The sequence below is a fragment of the Taudactylus pleione genome, unplaced genomic scaffold, assembly GCF_031769625.1.
Source record: "Taudactylus pleione unplaced genomic scaffold, aTauple2 ptg001597l, whole genome shotgun sequence".
Taxonomy (NCBI): Eukaryota; Metazoa; Chordata; class Amphibia; order Anura; family Myobatrachidae; genus Taudactylus; species Taudactylus pleione.
Window position 1 is genome coordinate 1,510,574 of NW_028285994.1, and position 20,319 is coordinate 1,530,892.

Below are 20,319 nucleotides of genomic sequence, written 5' to 3' on the forward strand. Positions count from 1 at the left end.
ACTGGCTGCAGCGCAAGATGTTCACCTGCGGTGACCTTAACGGCATCAGCTGGTTGGCTAAAGGTTGATGCGAGTTCGGTATGTTTTGTCGACAGTAACAATGTTGACAGTCATTATATAGACACCGTAATGTCGACAAGAACAACATATTGACAGACAAAATGTCCTCATGCTCAGAATGTTGACAACCACAATGTTGACACTAACAAAAGGCCGACATGTTCAAATTGTGGACAGCCAAAATGTTGACAGGTGCATAATGTTGACACCCAATTCCAGACCTTAACCCTAAGATTTCTATTGTGGACATTTTGACGGTGTCGTTATTTCATACGGCAGCATTTTAGCTGTGTCGACAGTTCATGTGTTGTCATTTAGACTGCGCCAGCATTTTGCAGGTGTTGACATGTGGGGTGTGGACATTTTAGCCATATTGACATGATGGTATTGACCTTTTGACTGTCAAGATTGCGATTTCCCACATGATGACAACATCCCAGGTTGATGGTCCCTGGTGAGTCCACAGACCAGCTGTTGGCGGAAGAAAGATGCCAGAACCCAACGGAAGAGGATACGCTAGATTGGTGCGGGCACCTGGAGACACACCAATCAGAAGGTACCTGATCTTGTCTGAGCACTCAAACTGAGCAGGCTTGGGCCTGGTCACTCTCTGGAAGGCAGATGACTTGGAACACTCGGAGCTATGTTTTGCTTTTTTTCTTCTTCTCTGTTGGAGCTGGGGCCAGTAGGAGGCCATCTTCTCTAGGCCCTTTGTGGGGGCCCACTTCTCCAATGTTACCACAGCAGTAGCAGCACCTGAAGTGCACAGGAATGGTTGTGTAACACCAATGCTAATTCCAGACACCTGTCTGAGTCTACAATTTGTTCCTGGCTTCCATCATCCCTCCACCCATGGCCTGGACTCTGAAAAAGAAAGAAAGCCTTCAACGCAGCCCAAGCTTTCAGCCGGCCACAGTAAGAGAGCCACCATTCCATGTCACCGAGCAGACGAGCGCTGTCCCGATGAAGGCTTTCTCTAGCCCTTCCCATTCTGTGATAGACGTCGCCGATGCCAGCCATTGCCCAAGTCACGAAAGCAAGCAAGAAAGCCAGCGCTTACCTACTAAGGGCCTGTGAGAAAGCAGGCTGAAGGGAAAGCTGCCCGCTTAGTCATCCAGGTGTGATTGCCTTGCCGCTGTAGGGCGCTAGGGGCCAGACATCTGTGAAGATAGAAGAACGTGTTTGAGATGCTGCTGATTAGTAAAATGAATGAGAGAAGTAAGCCAAAGTAAGGCCGGTTGTGAGAGTATGTTTGTGTGGGCAATAAGGAGGAAAAAATGAGGGAGTAAAAAAGGCTTAAAGAGGCAGCAGCAGCAGCAGGAAGATGTGGCTAGACGAGAGGGTTGGAGGGAGAGAGCCCAGTGCTGTGATGCAGACAGCAAGCAACGTGTGGAAGGTAGTGAATAGCAAGGAGCAGCTGGGCTGGAGAGGTGGATCCTGGCTGCTGCTGGTGACAAGTAGAAAAGGAGCAAGTGAGAGTCTGGTCTCTGCCTACGGCCACACCACCCTGAACACGCCCGATCTCGTCTGATCTCGGAAGCTAAGCAGGGTCAGGCCTGGTTAGTACTTGGATGGGAGACCGCCTGGGAATACCAGGTGCTGTAGGCTTTTGCTTTTTTACTCTGCAACCAGCAGGGGTCGCTCTTCACAGCTTCTCAATCTTCTTCACTTTTTCAAATGCACACTTCTCTCTTTCTTTTACTCACTCACTCACTCACTCACTCACTCATTCATGCCTTTATTCACTTATTTATGACTGCTGCACATCCAGCTCTTTCCAAAACTACACTCAAACTTCACCATTATGTCACCTACTTCTTTTTTCATGCATACAACCCAAAGCATCTAGCACTCTCTCAGCAGCAGCAACCCCATTCCCAACATGGCTGACAGGGCACACACAACTAGGCCGCACTTAGCAGCGCCTTACGTCCCACCTAGGGTTTCCGGCGCAGTCATTTCTCAGCAGATGCTGCAACGGACTGTGCACTATAAGGGTCACCCACCGCACACGTTATACGGCCTCCTCACACCCTTTCCAAGTGTCTGACCTCAAAGTGATGGTCTACATTGCTGGACACCATATTATCCAGTATCAGGTCAGTGCCATAAGTCTGGAGCCATAACCAAAATGCATCTGTTGTTTGGCTGCAATGTCATAGTGAATCCTGCATGTCTGCACTTTTTTTTACTACACGGCCACGCAGCAAACATAGGAACTGGCTGCAGCGCAAGATGTTCACCTGCGGTGACCTTAACGGCATCAGCTGGTTGGCTAAAGGTTGATGCGAGTTCGGTATGTTTTGTCGACAGTAACAATGTTGACAGTCATTATATAGACACCGTAATGTCGACAAGAACAACATATTGACAGACAAAATGTCCTCATGCTCAGAATGTTGACAACCACAATGTTGACACTAACAAAAGGCCGACATGTTCAAATTGTGGACAGCCAAAATGTTGACAGGTGCATAATGTTGACACCCAATTCCAGACCTTAACCCTAAGATTTCTATTGTGGACATTTTGACGGTGTCGTTATTTCATACGGCAGCATTTTAGCTGTGTCGACAGTTCATGTGTTGTCATTTAGACTGCGCCAGCATTTTGCAGGTGTTGACATGTGGGGTGTGGACATTTTAGCCATATTGACATGATGGTATTGACCTTTTGACTGTCAAGATTGCGATTTCCCACATGATGACAACATCCCAGGTTGATGGTCCCTGGTGAGTCCACAGACCAGCTGTTGGCGGAAGAAAGATGCCAGAACCCAACGGAAGAGGATACGCTAGATTGGTGCGGGCACCTGGACACACACCAATCAGAAGGTACCTGATCTTGTCTGAGCACTCAAACTGAGCAGGCTTGGGCCTGGTCACTCTCTGGAAGGCAGATGACTTGGAACACTCGGAGCTATGTTTTGCTTTTTTTCTTCTTCTCTGTTGGAGCTGGGGCCAGTAGGAGGCCATCTTCTCTAGGCCCTTTGTGGGGGCCCACTTCTCCAATGTTACCACAGCAGTAGCAGCACCTGAAGTGCACAGGAATGGTTGTGTAACACCAATGCTAATTCCAGACACCTGTCTGAGTCTACAATTTGTTCCTGGCTTCCATCATCCCTCCACCCATGGCCTGGACTCTGAAAAAGAAAGAAAGCCTTCAACGCAGCCCAAGCTTTCAGCCGGCCACAGTAAGAGAGCCACCATTCCATGTCACCGAGCAGACGAGCGCTGTCCCGAAGAAGGCTTTCTCTAGCCCTTCCCATTCTGTGATAGACGTCGCCGATGCCAGCCATTGCCCAAGTCACGAAAGCAAGCAAGAAAGCCAGCGCTTACCTACTAAGGGCCTGTGAGAAAGCAGGCTGAAGGGAAAGCTGCCCGCTTAGTCATCCAGGTGTGATTGCCTTGCCGCTGTAGGGCGCTAGGGGCCAGACATCTGTGAAGATAGAAGAACGTGTTTGAGATGCTGCTGATTAGTAAAATGAATGAGAGAAGTAAGCCAAAGTAAGGCAGGTTGTGAGAGTATGTTTGTGTTGGGCAATAAGGAGGAAAAAAAGAGGGAGTAAAAAAGGCTTAAAGAGGCAGCAGCAGCAGTAGCAAGATGTGGCTAGACGAGAGGGTTGGAGGGAGAGAGCCCAGTGCTGTGATGCAGACAGCAAGCAACGTGTGGAAGGTAGTAAATAGCAAGGAGCAGCTGGGCTGGAGAGGTGGATCCTGGCTGCTGCTGGTGACAAGTAGAAAAGGAGCAAGTGAGAGTATGGTCTCTGCCTACGGCCACACCACCCTGAACACGCCCGATCTCGTCTGATCTCGGAAGCTAAGCAGGGTCAGGCCTGGTTAGTACTTGGATGGGAGACCGCCTGGGAATACCAGGTGCTGTAGGCTTTTGCTTTTTTACGCTGCAACCAGCAGGGGTCGCTCTTCACAGCTTCTCAATCTTCTTCACTTTTTCAAATGCACACTTCTCTCTTTCTTTTACTCACTCACTCACTCACTCATTCACTCACTCACTCACTCACTCACTCATTCATGCCTTTATTCACTTATTTATGACTGCTGCACATCCAGCTCTTTCCAAAACTACACTCAAACTTCACCATTATGTCACCTACTTCTTTTTTCATGCATACAACCCAAAGCATCTAGCACTCTCTCAGCAGCAGCAACCCCATTCCCAACATGGCTGACAGGGCACACACAACTAGGCCGCACTTAGCAGCGCCTTACGTCCCACCTAGGGTTTCCGGCGCAGTCATTTCTCAGCAGATGCTGCAACGGACTGTGCACTATAAGGGTCACCCACCGCACACGTTATACGGCCTCCTCACACCCTTTCCAAGTGTCTGACCTCAAAGTGATGGTCTACATTGCTGGACACCATATTATCCAGTATCAGGTCAGTGCCATAAGTCTGGAGCCATAACCAAAATGCATCTGTTGTTTGGCTGCAATGTCATAGTGAATCCTGCATGTCTGCACTTTTTTTTACTACATGGCCACGCAGCAAACATAGGAACTGGCTGCAGCGCAAGATGTTCACCTGCGGTGACCTTAACGGCATCAGCTGGTTGGCTAAAGGTTGATGCGAGTTCGGTATGTTTTGTCGACAGTAACAATGTTGACAGTCATTATATAGACACCGTAATGTCGACAAGAACAACATATTGACAGACAAAATGTCCTCATGCTCAGAATGTTGACAACCACAATGTTGACACTAACAAAAGGCCGACATGTTCAAATTGTGGACAGCCAAAATGTTGACAGGTGCATAATGTTGACACCCAATTCCAGACCTTAACCCTAAGATTTCTATTGTGGACATTTTGACGGTGTCGTTATTTCATACGGCAGCATTTTAGCTGTGTCGACAGTTCATGTGTTGTCATTTAGACTGCGCCAGCATTTTGCAGGTGTTGACATGTGGGGTGTGGACATTTTAGCCATATTGACATGATGGTATTGACCTTTTGACTGTCAAGATTGCGATTTCCCACATGATGACAACATCCCAGGTTGATGGTCCCTGGTGAGTCCACAGACCAGCTGTTGGCGGAAGAAAGATGCCAGAACCCAACGGAAGAGGATACGCTAGATTGGTGCGGGCACCTGGAGACACACCAATCAGAAGGTACCTGATCTTGTCTGAGCACTCAAACTGAGCAGGCTTGGGCCTGGTCACTCTCTGGAAGGCAGATGACTTGGAACACTCGGAGCTATGTTTTGCTTTTTTTCTTCTTCTCTGTTGGAGCTGGGGCCAGTAGGAGGCCATCTTCTCTAGGCCCTTTGTGGGGGCCCACTTCTCCAATGTTACCACAGCAGTAGCAGCACCTGAAGTGCACAGGAATGGTTGTGTAACACCAATGCTAATTCCAGACACCTGTCTGAGTCTACAATTTGTTCCTGGCTTCCATCATCCCTCCACCCATGGCCTGGACTCTGAAAAAGAAAGAAAGCCTTCAACGCAGCCCAAGCTTTCAGCCGGCCACAGTAAGAGAGCCACCATTCCATGTCACCGAGCAGACGAGCGCTGTCCCGATGAAGGCTTTCTCTAGCCCTTCCCATTCTGTGATAGACGTCGCCGATGCCAGCCATTGCCCAAGTCACGAAAGCAAGCAAGAAAGCCAGCGCTTACCTACTAAGGGCCTGTGAGAAAGCAGGCTGAAGGGAAAGCTGCCCGCTTAGTCATCCAGGTGTGATTGCCTTGCCGCTGTAGGGCGCTAGGGGCCAGACATCTGTGAAGATAGAAGAACGTGTTTGAGATGCTGCTGATTAGTAAAATGAATGAGAGAAGTAAGCCAAAGTAAGGCCGGTTGTGAGAGTATGTTTGTGTGGGCAATAAGGAGGAAAAAATGAGGGAGTAAAAAAGGCTTAAAGAGGCAGCAGCAGCAGCAGGAAGATGTGGCTAGACGAGAGGGTTGGAGGGAGAGAGCCCAGTGCTGTGATGCAGACAGCAAGCAACGTGTGGAAGGTAGTGAATAGCAAGGAGCAGCTGGGCTGGAGAGGTGGATCCTGGCTGCTGCTGGTGACAAGTAGAAAAGGAGCAAGTGAGAGTCTGGTCTCTGCCTACGGCCACACCACCCTGAACACGCCCGATCTCGTCTGATCTCGGAAGCTAAGCAGGGTCAGGCCTGGTTAGTACTTGGATGGGAGACCGCCTGGGAATACCAGGTGCTGTAGGCTTTTGCTTTTTTACTCTGCAACCAGCAGGGGTCGCTCTTCACAGCTTCTCAATCTTCTTCACTTTTTCAAATGCACACTTCTCTCTTTCTTTTACTCACTCACTCACTCACTCACTCACTCACTCATTCATGCCTTTATTCACTTATTTATGACTGCTGCACATCCAGCTCTTTCCAAAACTACACTCAAACTTCACCATTATGTCACCTACTTCTTTTTTCATGCATACAACCCAAAGCATCTAGCACTCTCTCAGCAGCAGCAACCCCATTCCCAACATGGCTGACAGGGCACACACAACTAGGCCGCACTTAGCAGCGCCTTACGTCCCACCTAGGGTTTCCGGCGCAGTCATTTCTCAGCAGATGCTGCAACGGACTGTGCACTATAAGGGTCACCCACCGCACACGTTATACGGCCTCCTCACACCCTTTCCAAGTGTCTGACCTCAAAGTGATGGTCTACATTGCTGGACACCATATTATCCAGTATCAGGTCAGTGCCATAAGTCTGGAGCCATAACCAAAATGCATCTGTTGTTTGGCTGCAATGTCATAGTGAATCCTGCATGTCTGCACTTTTTTTTACTACACGGCCACGCAGCAAACATAGGAACTGGCTGCAGCGCAAGATGTTCACCTGCGGTGACCTTAACGGCATCAGCTGGTTGGCTAAAGGTTGATGCGAGTTCGGTATGTTTTGTCGACAGTAACAATGTTGACAGTCATTATATAGACACCGTAATGTCGACAAGAACAACATATTGACAGACAAAATGTCCTCATGCTCAGAATGTTGACAACCACAATGTTGACACTAACAAAAGGCCGACATGTTCAAATTGTGGACAGCCAAAATGTTGACAGGTGCATAATGTTGACACCCAATTCCAGACCTTAACCCTAAGATTTCTATTGTGGACATTTTGACGGTGTCGTTATTTCATACGGCAGCATTTTAGCTGTGTCGACAGTTCATGTGTTGTCATTTAGACTGCGCCAGCATTTTGCAGGTGTTGACATGTGGGGTGTGGACATTTTAGCCATATTGACATGATGGTATTGACCTTTTGACTGTCAAGATTGCGATTTCCCACATGATGACAACATCCCAGGTTGATGGTCCCTGGTGAGTCCACAGACCAGCTGTTGGCGGAAGAAAGATGCCAGAACCCAACGGAAGAGGATACGCTAGATTGGTGCGGGCACCTGGACACACACCAATCAGAAGGTACCTGATCTTGTCTGAGCACTCAAACTGAGCAGGCTTGGGCCTGGTCACTCTCTGGAAGGCAGATGACTTGGAACACTCGGAGCTATGTTTTGCTTTTTTTCTTCTTCTCTGTTGGAGCTGGGGCCAGTAGGAGGCCATCTTCTCTAGGCCCTTTGTGGGGGCCCACTTCTCCAATGTTACCACAGCAGTAGCAGCACCTGAAGTGCACAGGAATGGTTGTGTAACACCAATGCTAATTCCAGACACCTGTCTGAGTCTACAATTTGTTCCTGGCTTCCATCATCCCTCCACCCATGGCCTGGACTCTGAAAAAGAAAGAAAGCCTTCAACGCAGCCCAAGCTTTCAGCCGGCCACAGTAAGAGAGCCACCATTCCATGTCACCGAGCAGACGAGCGCTGTCCCGAAGAAGGCTTTCTCTAGCCCTTCCCATTCTGTGATAGACGTCGCCGATGCCAGCCATTGCCCAAGTCACGAAAGCAAGCAAGAAAGCCAGCGCTTACCTACTAAGGGCCTGTGAGAAAGCAGGCTGAAGGGAAAGCTGCCCGCTTAGTCATCCAGGTGTGATTGCCTTGCCGCTGTAGGGCGCTAGGGGCCAGACATCTGTGAAGATAGAAGAACGTGTTTGAGATGCTGCTGATTAGTAAAATGAATGAGAGAAGTAAGCCAAAGTAAGGCCGGTTGTGAGAGTATGTTTGTGTGGGCAATAAGGAGGAAAAAATGAGGGAGTAAAAAAGGCTTAAAGAGGCAGCAGCAGCAGCAGGAAGATGTGGCTAGACGAGAGGGTTGGAGGGAGAGAGCCCAGTGCTGTGATGCAGACAGCAAGCAACGTGTGGAAGGTAGTGAATAGCAAGGAGCAGCTGGGCTGGAGAGGTGGATCCTGGCTGCTGCTGGTGACAAGTAGAAAAGGAGCAAGTGAGAGTCTGGTCTCTGCCTACGGCCACACCACCCTGAACACGCCCGATCTCGTCTGATCTCGGAAGCTAAGCAGGGTCAGGCCTGGTTAGTACTTGGATGGGAGACCGCCTGGGAATACCAGGTGCTGTAGGCTTTTGCTTTTTTACTCTGCAACCAGCAGGGGTCGCTCTTCACAGCTTCTCAATCTTCTTCACTTTTTCAAATGCACACTTCTCTCTTTCTTTTACTCACTCACTCACTCACTCACTCATTCATGCCTTTATTCACTTATTTATGACTGCTGCACATCCAGCTCTTTCCAAAACTACACTCAAACTTCACCATTATGTCACCTACTTCTTTTTTCATGCATACAACCCAAAGCATCTAGCACTCTCTCAGCAGCAGCAACCCCATTCCCAACATGGCTGACAGGGCACACACAACTAGGCCGCACTTAGCAGCGCCTTACGTCCCACCTAGGGTTTCCGGCGCAGTCATTTCTCAGCAGATGCTGCAACGGACTGTGCACTATAAGGGTCACCCACCGCACACGTTATACGGCCTCCTCACACCCTTTCCAAGTGTCTGACCTCAAAGTGATGGTCTACATTGCTGGACACCATATTATCCAGTATCAGGTCAGTGCCATAAGTCTGGAGCCATAACCAAAATGCATCTGTTGTTTGGCTGCAATGTCATAGTGAATCCTGCATGTCTGCACTTTTTTTTACTACACGGCCACGCAGCAAACATAGGAACTGGCTGCAGCGCAAGATGTTCACCTGCGGTGACCTTAACGGCATCAGCTGGTTGGCTAAAGGTTGATGCGAGTTCGGTATGTTTTGTCGACAGTAACAATGTTGACAGTCATTATATAGACACCGTAATGTCGACAAGAACAACATATTGACAGACAAAATGTCCTCATGCTCAGAATGTTGACAACCACAATGTTGACACTAACAAAAGGCCGACATGTTCAAATTGTGGACAGCCAAAATGTTGACAGGTGCATAATGTTGACACCCAATTCCAGACCTTAACCCTAAGATTTCTATTGTGGACATTTTGACGGTGTCGTTATTTCATACGGCAGCATTTTAGCTGTGTCGACAGTTCATGTGTTGTCATTTAGACTGCGCCAGCATTTTGCAGGTGTTGACATGTGGGGTGTGGACATTTTAGCCATATTGACATGATGGTATTGACCTTTTGACTGTCAAGATTGCGATTTCCCACATGATGACAACATCCCAGGTTGATGGTCCCTGGTGAGTCCACAGACCAGCTGTTGGCGGAAGAAAGATGCCAGAACCCAACGGAAGAGGATACGCTAGATTGGTGCGGGCACCTGGACACACACCAATCAGAAGGTACCTGATCTTGTCTGAGCACTCAAACTGAGCAGGCTTGGGCCTGGTCACTCTCTGGAAGGCAGATGACTTGGAACACTCGGAGCTATGTTTTGCTTTTTTTCTTCTTCTCTGTTGGAGCTGGGGCCAGTAGGAGGCCATCTTCTCTAGGCCCTTTGTGGGGGCCCACTTCTCCAATGTTACCACAGCAGTAGCAGCACCTGAAGTGCACAGGAATGGTTGTGTAACACCAATGCTAATTCCAGACACCTGTCTGAGTCTACAATTTGTTCCTGGCTTCCATCATCCCTCCACCCATGGCCTGGACTCTGAAAAAGAAAGAAAGCCTTCAACGCAGCCCAAGCTTTCAGCCGGCCACAGTAAGAGAGCCACCATTCCATGTCACCGAGCAGACGAGCGCTGTCCCGAAGAAGGCTTTCTCTAGCCCTTCCCATTCTGTGATAGACGTCGCCGATGCCAGCCATTGCCCAAGTCACGAAAGCAAGCAAGAAAGCCAGCGCTTACCTACTAAGGGCCTGTGAGAAAGCAGGCTGAAGGGAAAGCTGCCCGCTTAGTCATCCAGGTGTGATTGCCTTGCCGCTGTAGGGCGCTAGGGGCCAGACATCTGTGAAGATAGAAGAACGTGTTTGAGATGCTGCTGATTAGTAAAATGAATGAGAGAAGTAAGCCAAAGTAAGGCAGGTTGTGAGAGTATGTTTGTGTTGGGCAATAAGGAGGAAAAAAAGAGGGAGTAAAAAAGGCTTAAAGAGGCAGCAGCAGCAGTAGCAAGATGTGGCTAGACGAGAGGGTTGGAGGGAGAGAGCCCAGTGCTGTGATGCAGACAGCAAGCAACGTGTGGAAGGTAGTAAATAGCAAGGAGCAGCTGGGCTGGAGAGGTGGATCCTGGCTGCTGCTGGTGACAAGTAGAAAAGGAGCAAGTGAGAGTATGGTCTCTGCCTACGGCCACACCACCCTGAACACGCCCGATCTCGTCTGATCTCGGAAGCTAAGCAGGGTCAGGCCTGGTTAGTACTTGGATGGGAGACCGCCTGGGAATACCAGGTGCTGTAGGCTTTTGCTTTTTTACGCTGCAACCAGCAGGGGTCGCTCTTCACAGCTTCTCAATCTTCTTCACTTTTTCAAATGCACACTTCTCTCTTTCTTTTACTCACTCACTCACTCACTCATTCACTCACTCACTCACTCACTCACTCATTCATGCCTTTATTCACTTATTTATGACTGCTGCACATCCAGCTCTTTCCAAAACTACACTCAAACTTCACCATTATGTCACCTACTTCTTTTTTCATGCATACAACCCAAAGCATCTAGCACTCTCTCAGCAGCAGCAACCCCATTCCCAACATGGCTGACAGGGCACACACAACTAGGCCGCACTTAGCAGCGCCTTACGTCCCACCTAGGGTTTCCGGCGCAGTCATTTCTCAGCAGATGCTGCAACGGACTGTGCACTATAAGGGTCACCCACCGCACACGTTATACGGCCTCCTCACACCCTTTCCAAGTGTCTGACCTCAAAGTGATGGTCTACATTGCTGGACACCATATTATCCAGTATCAGGTCAGTGCCATAAGTCTGGAGCCATAACCAAAATGCATCTGTTGTTTGGCTGCAATGTCATAGTGAATCCTGCATGTCTGCACTTTTTTTTACTACATGGCCACGCAGCAAACATAGGAACTGGCTGCAGCGCAAGATGTTCACCTGCGGTGACCTTAACGGCATCAGCTGGTTGGCTAAAGGTTGATGCGAGTTCGGTATGTTTTGTCGACAGTAACAATGTTGACAGTCATTATATAGACACCGTAATGTCGACAAGAACAACATATTGACAGACAAAATGTCCTCATGCTCAGAATGTTGACAACCACAATGTTGACACTAACAAAAGGCCGACATGTTCAAATTGTGGACAGCCAAAATGTTGACAGGTGCATAATGTTGACACCCAATTCCAGACCTTAACCCTAAGATTTCTATTGTGGACATTTTGACGGTGTCGTTATTTCATACGGCAGCATTTTAGCTGTGTCGACAGTTCATGTGTTGTCATTTAGACTGCGCCAGCATTTTGCAGGTGTTGACATGTGGGGTGTGGACATTTTAGCCATATTGACATGATGGTATTGACCTTTTGACTGTCAAGATTGCGATTTCCCACATGATGACAACATCCCAGGTTGATGGTCCCTGGTGAGTCCACAGACCAGCTGTTGGCGGAAGAAAGATGCCAGAACCCAACGGAAGAGGATACGCTAGATTGGTGCGGGCACCTGGAGACACACCAATCAGAAGGTACCTGATCTTGTCTGAGCACTCAAACTGAGCAGGCTTGGGCCTGGTCACTCTCTGGAAGGCAGATGACTTGGAACACTCGGAGCTATGTTTTGCTTTTTTTCTTCTTCTCTGTTGGAGCTGGGGCCAGTAGGAGGCCATCTTCTCTAGGCCCTTTGTGGGGGCCCACTTCTCCAATGTTACCACAGCAGTAGCAGCACCTGAAGTGCACAGGAATGGTTGTGTAACACCAATGCTAATTCCAGACACCTGTCTGAGTCTACAATTTGTTCCTGGCTTCCATCATCCCTCCACCCATGGCCTGGACTCTGAAAAAGAAAGAAAGCCTTCAACGCAGCCCAAGCTTTCAGCCGGCCACAGTAAGAGAGCCACCATTCCATGTCACCGAGCAGACGAGCGCTGTCCCGATGAAGGCTTTCTCTAGCCCTTCCCATTCTGTGATAGACGTCGCCGATGCCAGCCATTGCCCAAGTCACGAAAGCAAGCAAGAAAGCCAGCGCTTACCTACTAAGGGCCTGTGAGAAAGCAGGCTGAAGGGAAAGCTGCCCGCTTAGTCATCCAGGTGTGATTGCCTTGCCGCTGTAGGGCGCTAGGGGCCAGACATCTGTGAAGATAGAAGAACGTGTTTGAGATGCTGCTGATTAGTAAAATGAATGAGAGAAGTAAGCCAAAGTAAGGCCGGTTGTGAGAGTATGTTTGTGTGGGCAATAAGGAGGAAAAAATGAGGGAGTAAAAAAGGCTTAAAGAGGCAGCAGCAGCAGCAGGAAGATGTGGCTAGACGAGAGGGTTGGAGGGAGAGAGCCCAGTGCTGTGATGCAGACAGCAAGCAACGTGTGGAAGGTAGTGAATAGCAAGGAGCAGCTGGGCTGGAGAGGTGGATCCTGGCTGCTGCTGGTGACAAGTAGAAAAGGAGCAAGTGAGAGTCTGGTCTCTGCCTACGGCCACACCACCCTGAACACGCCCGATCTCGTCTGATCTCGGAAGCTAAGCAGGGTCAGGCCTGGTTAGTACTTGGATGGGAGACCGCCTGGGAATACCAGGTGCTGTAGGCTTTTGCTTTTTTACTCTGCAACCAGCAGGGGTCGCTCTTCACAGCTTCTCAATCTTCTTCACTTTTTCAAATGCACACTTCTCTCTTTCTTTTACTCACTCACTCACTCACTCACTCACTCATTCATGCCTTTATTCACTTATTTATGACTGCTGCACATCCAGCTCTTTCCAAAACTACACTCAAACTTCACCATTATGTCACCTACTTCTTTTTTCATGCATACAACCCAAAGCATCTAGCACTCTCTCAGCAGCAGCAACCCCATTCCCAACATGGCTGACAGGGCACACACAACTAGGCCGCACTTAGCAGCGCCTTACGTCCCACCTAGGGTTTCCGGCGCAGTCATTTCTCAGCAGATGCTGCAACGGACTGTGCACTATAAGGGTCACCCACCGCACACGTTATACGGCCTCCTCACACCCTTTCCAAGTGTCTGACCTCAAAGTGATGGTCTACATTGCTGGACACCATATTATCCAGTATCAGGTCAGTGCCATAAGTCTGGAGCCATAACCAAAATGCATCTGTTGTTTGGCTGCAATGTCATAGTGAATCCTGCATGTCTGCACTTTTTTTTACTACATGGCCACGCAGCAAACATAGGAACTGGCTGCAGCGCAAGATGTTCACCTGCGGTGACCTTAACGGCATCAGCTGGTTGGCTAAAGGTTGATGCGAGTTCGGTATGTTTTGTCGACAGTAACAATGTTGACAGTCATTATATAGACACCGTAATGTCGACAAGAACAACATATTGACAGACAAAATGTCCTCATGCTCAGAATGTTGACAACCACAATGTTGACACTAACAAAAGGCCGACATGTTCAAATTGTGGACAGCCAAAATGTTGACAGGTGCATAATGTTGACACCCAATTCCAGACCTTAACCCTAAGATTTCTATTGTGGACATTTTGACGGTGTCGTTATTTCATACGGCAGCATTTTAGCTGTGTCGACAGTTCATGTGTTGTCATTTAGACTGCGCCAGCATTTTGCAGGTGTTGACATGTGGGGTGTGGACATTTTAGCCATATTGACATGATGGTATTGACCTTTTGACTGTCAAGATTGCGATTTCCCACATGATGACAACATCCCAGGTTGATGGTCCCTGGTGAGTCCACAGACCAGCTGTTGGCGGAAGAAAGATGCCAGAACCCAACGGAAGAGGATACGCTAGATTGGTGCGGGCACCTGGAGACACACCAATCAGAAGGTACCTGATCTTGTCTGAGCACTCAAACTGAGCAGGCTTGGGCCTGGTCACTCTCTGGAAGGCAGATGACTTGGAACACTCGGAGCTATGTTTTGCTTTTTTTCTTCTTCTCTGTTGGAGCTGGGGCCAGTAGGAGGCCATCTTCTCTAGGCCCTTTGTGGGGGCCCACTTCTCCAATGTTACCACAGCAGTAGCAGCACCTGAAGTGCACAGGAATGGTTGTGTAACACCAATGCTAATTCCAGACACCTGTCTGAGTCTACAATTTGTTCCTGGCTTCCATCATCCCTCCACCCATGGCCTGGACTCTGAAAAAGAAAGAAAGCCTTCAACGCAGCCCAAGCTTTCAGCCGGCCACAGTAAGAGAGCCACCATTCCATGTCACCGAGCAGACGAGCGCTGTCCCGATGAAGGCTTTCTCTAGCCCTTCCCATTCTGTGATAGACGTCGCCGATGCCAGCCATTGCCCAAGTCACGAAAGCAAGCAAGAAAGCCAGCGCTTACCTACTAAGGGCCTGTGAGAAAGCAGGCTGAAGGGAAAGCTGCCCGCTTAGTCATCCAGGTGTGATTGCCTTGCCGCTGTAGGGCGCTAGGGGCCAGACATCTGTGAAGATAGAAGAACGTGTTTGAGATGCTGCTGATTAGTAAAATGAATGAGAGAAGTAAGCCAAAGTAAGGCCGGTTGTGAGAGTATGTTTGTGTGGGCAATAAGGAGGAAAAAATGAGGGAGTAAAAAAGGCTTAAAGAGGCAGCAGCAGCAGCAGGAAGATGTGGCTAGACGAGAGGGTTGGAGGGAGAGAGCCCAGTGCTGTGATGCAGACAGCAAGCAACGTGTGGAAGGTAGTGAATAGCAAGGAGCAGCTGGGCTGGAGAGGTGGATCCTGGCTGCTGCTGGTGACAAGTAGAAAAGGAGCAAGTGAGAGTCTGGTCTCTGCCTACGGCCACACCACCCTGAACACGCCCGATCTCGTCTGATCTCGGAAGCTAAGCAGGGTCAGGCCTGGTTAGTACTTGGATGGGAGACCGCCTGGGAATACCAGGTGCTGTAGGCTTTTGCTTTTTTACTCTGCAACCAGCAGGGGTCGCTCTTCACAGCTTCTCAATCTTCTTCACTTTTTCAAATGCACACTTCTCTCTTTCTTTTACTCACTCACTCACTCACTCACTCACTCACTCATTCATGCCTTTATTCACTTATTTATGACTGCTGCACATCCAGCTCTTTCCAAAACTACACTCAAACTTCACCATTATGTCACCTACTTCTTTTTTCATGCATACAACCCAAAGCATCTAGCACTCTCTCAGCAGCAGCAACCCCATTCCCAACATGGCTGACAGGGCACACACAACTAGGCCGCACTTAGCAGCGCCTTACGTCCCACCTAGGGTTTCCGGCGCAGTCATTTCTCAGCAGATGCTGCAACGGACTGTGCACTATAAGGGTCACCCACCGCACACGTTATACGGCCTCCTCACACCCTTTCCAAGTGTCTGACCTCAAAGTGATGGTCTACATTGCTGGACACCATATTATCCAGTATCAGGTCAGTGCCATAAGTCTGGAGCCATAACCAAAATGCATCTGTTGTTTGGCTGCAATGTCATAGTGAATCCTGCATGTCTGCACTTTTTTTTACTACACGGCCACGCAGCAAACATAGGAACTGGCTGCAGCGCAAGATGTTCACCTGCGGTGACCTTAACGGCATCAGCTGGTTGGCTAAAGGTTGATGCGAGTTCGGTATGTTTTGTCGACAGTAACAATGTTGACAGTCATTATATAGACACCGTAATGTCGACAAGAACAACATATTGACAGACAAAATGTCCTCATGCTCAGAATGTTGACAACCACAATGTTGACACTAACAAAAGGCCGACATGTTCAAATTGTGGACAGCCAAAATGTTGACAGGTGCATAATGTTGACACCCAATTCCAGACCTTAACCCTAAGATTTCTATTGTGGACATTTTGACGGTGTCGTTATTTCATACGGCAGCATTTTAGCTGTGTCGACAGTTCATGTGTTGTCATTTAGACTGCGCCAGCATTTTGCAGGTGTTGACATGTGGGGTGTGGACATTTTAGCCATATTGACATGATGGTATTGACCTTTTGACTGTCAAGATTGCGATTTCCCACATGATGACAACATCCCAGGTTGATGGTCCCTGGTGAGTCCACAGACCAGCTGTTGGCGGAAGAAAGATGCCAGAACCCAACGGAAGAGGATACGCTAGATTGGTGCGGGCACCTGGACACACACCAATCAGAAGGTACCTGATCTTGTCTGAGCACTCAAACTGAGCAGGCTTGGGCCTGGTCACTCTCTGGAAGGCAGATGACTTGGAACACTCGGAGCTATGTTTTGCTTTTTTTCTTCTTCTCTGTTGGAGCTGGGGCCAGTAGGAGGCCATCTTCTCTAGGCCCTTTGTGGGGGCCCACTTCTCCAATGTTACCACAGCAGTAGCAGCACCTGAAGTGCACAGGAATGGTTGTGTAACACCAATGCTAATTCCAGACACCTGTCTGAGTCTACAATTTGTTCCTGGCTTCCATCATCCCTCCACCCATGGCCTGGACTCTGAAAAAGAAAGAAAGCCTTCAACGCAGCCCAAGCTTTCAGCCGGCCACAGTAAGAGAGCCACCATTCCATGTCACCGAGCAGACGAGCGCTGTCCCGAAGAAGGCTTTCTCTAGCCCTTCCCATTCTGTGATAGACGTCGCCGATGCCAGCCATTGCCCAAGTCACGAAAGCAAGCAAGAAAGCCAGCGCTTACCTACTAAGGGCCTGTGAGAAAGCAGGCTGAAGGGAAAGCTGCCCGCTTAGTCATCCAGGTGTGATTGCCTTGCCGCTGTAGGGCGCTAGGGGCCAGACATCTGTGAAGATAGAAGAACGTGTTTGAGATGCTGCTGATTAGTAAAATGAATGAGAGAAGTAAGCCAAAGTAAGGCAGGTTGTGAGAGTATGTTTGTGTTGGGCAATAAGGAGGAAAAAAAGAGGGAGTAAAAAAGGCTTAAAGAGGCAGCAGCAGCAGTAGCAAGATGTGGCTAGACGAGAGGGTTGGAGGGAGAGAGCCCAGTGCTGTGATGCAGACAGCAAGCAACGTGTGGAAGGTAGTAAATAGCAAGGAGCAGCTGGGCTGGAGAGGTGGATCCTGGCTGCTGCTGGTGACAAGTAGAAAAGGAGCAAGTGAGAGTATGGTCTCTGCCTACGGCCACACCACCCTGAACACGCCCGATCTCGTCTGATCTCGGAAGCTAAGCAGGGTCAGGCCTGGTTAGTACTTGGATGGGAGACCGCCTGGGAATACCAGGTGCTGTAGGCTTTTGCTTTTTTACGCTGCAACCAGCAGGGGTCGCTCTTCACAGCTTCTCAATCTTCTTCACTTTTTCAAATGCACACTTCTCTCTTTCTTTTACTCACTCACTCACTCACTCATTCACTCACTCACTCACTCACTCACTCATTCATGCCTTTATTCACTTATTTATGACTGCTGCACATCCAGCTCTTTCCAAAACTACACTCAAACTTCACCATTATGTCACCTACTTCTTTTTTCATGCATACAACCCAAAGCATCTAGCACTCTCTCAGCAGCAGCAACCCCATTCCCAACATGGCTGACAGGGCACACACAACTAGGCCGCACTTAGCAGCGCCTTACGTCCCACCTAGGGTTTCCGGCGCAGTCATTTCTCAGCAGATGCTGCAACGGACTGTGCACTATAAGGGTCACCCACCGCACACGTTATACGGCCTCCTCACACCCTTTCCAAGTGTCTGACCTCAAAGTGATGGTCTACATTGCTGGACACCATATTATCCAGTATCAGGTCAGTGCCATAAGTCTGGAGCCATAACCAAAATGCATCTGTTGTTTGGCTGCAATGTCATAGTGAATCCTGCATGTCTGCACTTTTTTTTACTACATGGCCACGCAGCAAACATAGGAACTGGCTGCAGCGCAAGATGTTCACCTGCGGTGACCTTAACGGCATCAGCTGGTTGGCTAAAGGTTGATGCGAGTTCGGTATGTTTTGTCGACAGTAACAATGTTGACAGTCATTATATAGACACCGTAATGTCGACAAGAACAACATATTGACAGACAAAATGTCCTCATGCTCAGAATGTTGACAACCACAATGTTGACACTAACAAAAGGCCGACATGTTCAAATTGTGGACAGCCAAAATGTTGACAGGTGCATAATGTTGACACCCAATTCCAGACCTTAACCCTAAGATTTCTATTGTGGACATTTTGACGGTGTCGTTATTTCATACGGCAGCATTTTAGCTGTGTCGACAGTTCATGTGTTGTCATTTAGACTGCGCCAGCATTTTGCAGGTGTTGACATGTGGGGTGTGGACATTTTAGCCATATTGACATGATGGTATTGACCTTTTGACTGTCAAGATTGCGATTTCCCACATGATGACAACATCCCAGGTTGATGGTCCCTGGTGAGTCCACAGACCAGCTGTTGGCGGAAGAAAGATGCCAGAACCCAACGGAAGAGGATACGCTAGATTGGTGCGGGCACCTGGAGACACACCAATCAGAAGGTACCTGATCTTGTCTGAGCACTCAAACTGAGCAGGCTTGGGCCTGGTCACTCTCTGGAAGGCAGATGACTTGGAACACTCGGAGCTATGTTTTGCTTTTTTTCTTCTTCTCTGTTGGAGCTGGGGCCAGTAGGAGGCCATCTTCTCTAGGCCCTTTGTGGGGGCCCACTTCTCCAATGTTACCACAGCAGTAGCAGCACCTGAAGTGCACAGGAATGGTTGTGTAACACCAATGCTAATTCCAGACACCTGTCTGAGTCTACAATTTGTTCCTGGCTTCCATCATCCCTCCACCCATGGCCTGGACTCTGAAAAAGAAAGAAAGCCTTCAACGCAGCCCAAGCTTTCAGCCGGCCACAGTAAGAGAGCCACCATTCCATGTCACCGAGCAGACGAGCGCTGTCCCGATGAAGGCTTTCTCTAGCCCTTCCCATTCTGTGATAGACGTCGCCGATGCCAGCCATTGCCCAAGTCACGAAAGCAAGCAAGAAAGCCAGCGCTTACCTACTAAGGGCCTGTGAGAAAGCAGGCTGAAGGGAAAGCTGCCCGCTTAGTCATCCAGGTGTGATTGCCTTGCCGCTGTAGGGCGCTAGGGGCCAGACATCTGTGAAGATAGAAGAACGTGTTTGAGATGCTGCTGATTAGTAAAATGAATGAGAGAAGTAAGCCAAAGTAAGGCCGGTTGTGAGAGTATGTTTGTGTGGGCAATAAGGAGGAAAAAATGAGGGAGTAAAAAAGGCTTAAAGAGGCAGCAGCAGCAGCAGGAAGATGTGGCTAGACGAGAGGGTTGGAGGGAGAGAGCCCAGTGCTGTGATGCAGACAGCAAGCAACGTGTGGAAGGTAGTGAATAGCAAGGAGCAGCTGGGCTGGAGAGGTGGATCCTGGCTGCTGCTGGTGACAAGTAGAAAAGGAGCAAGTGAGAGTCTGGTCTCTGCCTACGGCCACACCACCCTGAACACGCCCGATCTCGTCTGATCTCGGAAGCTAAGCAGGGTCAGGCCTGGTTAGTACTTGGATGGGAGACCGCCTGGGAATACCAGGTGCTGTAGGCTTTTGCTTTTTTACTCTGCAACCAGCAGGGGTCGCTCTTCACAGCTTCTCAATCTTCTTCACTTTTTCAAATGCACACTTCTCTCTTTCTTTTACTCACTCACTCACTCACTCACTCACTCACTCACTCATTCATGCCTTTATTCACTTATTTATGACTGCTGCACATCCAGCTCTTTCCAAAACTACACTCAAACTTCACCATTATGTCACCTACTTCTTTTTTCATGCATACAACCCAAAGCATCTAGCACTCTCTCAGCAGCAGCAACCCCATTCCCAACATGGCTGACAGGGCACACACAACTAGGCCGCACTTAGCAGCGCCTTACGTCCCACCTAGGGTTTCCGGCGCAGTCATT

General features: G+C 49.0%; 9 non-coding genes across 9 annotated transcripts; all 9 read left to right on the forward strand.

The window, feature by feature from the left end:
• The first annotated feature begins 1,549 nt into the window (after nucleotides 1-1,549).
• On the forward strand, nucleotides 1,550-1,668 carry LOC148442203 (5S ribosomal RNA). The gene has a single exon (XR_015875878.1). It is a non-coding gene; the product is annotated as a 5S ribosomal RNA (ribosomal RNA).
• A 2,160-nt stretch (nucleotides 1,669-3,828) lies between these two features.
• LOC148442204 (5S ribosomal RNA) lies at nucleotides 3,829-3,947 on the forward strand. Its single transcript, XR_015875879.1, has one exon. It is a non-coding gene; the product is annotated as a 5S ribosomal RNA (ribosomal RNA).
• Nucleotides 3,948-6,126: 2,179 nt separating this feature from the next.
• Nucleotides 6,127-6,245, forward strand: LOC148442205 (5S ribosomal RNA). Its single transcript, XR_015875881.1, has one exon. It is a non-coding gene; the product is annotated as a 5S ribosomal RNA (ribosomal RNA).
• Nucleotides 6,246-8,408: 2,163 nt separating this feature from the next.
• On the forward strand, nucleotides 8,409-8,527 carry LOC148442206 (5S ribosomal RNA). The gene has a single exon (XR_015875882.1). It is a non-coding gene; the product is annotated as a 5S ribosomal RNA (ribosomal RNA).
• Nucleotides 8,528-10,683: 2,156 nt separating this feature from the next.
• Nucleotides 10,684-10,802, forward strand: LOC148442207 (5S ribosomal RNA). Its single transcript, XR_015875883.1, has one exon. It is a non-coding gene; the product is annotated as a 5S ribosomal RNA (ribosomal RNA).
• A 2,179-nt stretch (nucleotides 10,803-12,981) lies between these two features.
• LOC148442208 (5S ribosomal RNA) lies at nucleotides 12,982-13,100 on the forward strand. Its single transcript, XR_015875884.1, has one exon. It is a non-coding gene; the product is annotated as a 5S ribosomal RNA (ribosomal RNA).
• A 2,159-nt stretch (nucleotides 13,101-15,259) lies between these two features.
• Nucleotides 15,260-15,378, forward strand: LOC148442209 (5S ribosomal RNA). The gene has a single exon (XR_015875885.1). It is a non-coding gene; the product is annotated as a 5S ribosomal RNA (ribosomal RNA).
• A 2,164-nt stretch (nucleotides 15,379-17,542) lies between these two features.
• On the forward strand, nucleotides 17,543-17,661 carry LOC148442210 (5S ribosomal RNA). Its single transcript, XR_015875886.1, has one exon. It is a non-coding gene; the product is annotated as a 5S ribosomal RNA (ribosomal RNA).
• A 2,179-nt stretch (nucleotides 17,662-19,840) lies between these two features.
• On the forward strand, nucleotides 19,841-19,959 carry LOC148442211 (5S ribosomal RNA). The gene has a single exon (XR_015875887.1). It is a non-coding gene; the product is annotated as a 5S ribosomal RNA (ribosomal RNA).
• The last annotated feature ends 360 nt before the right edge of the window (nucleotides 19,960-20,319 follow it).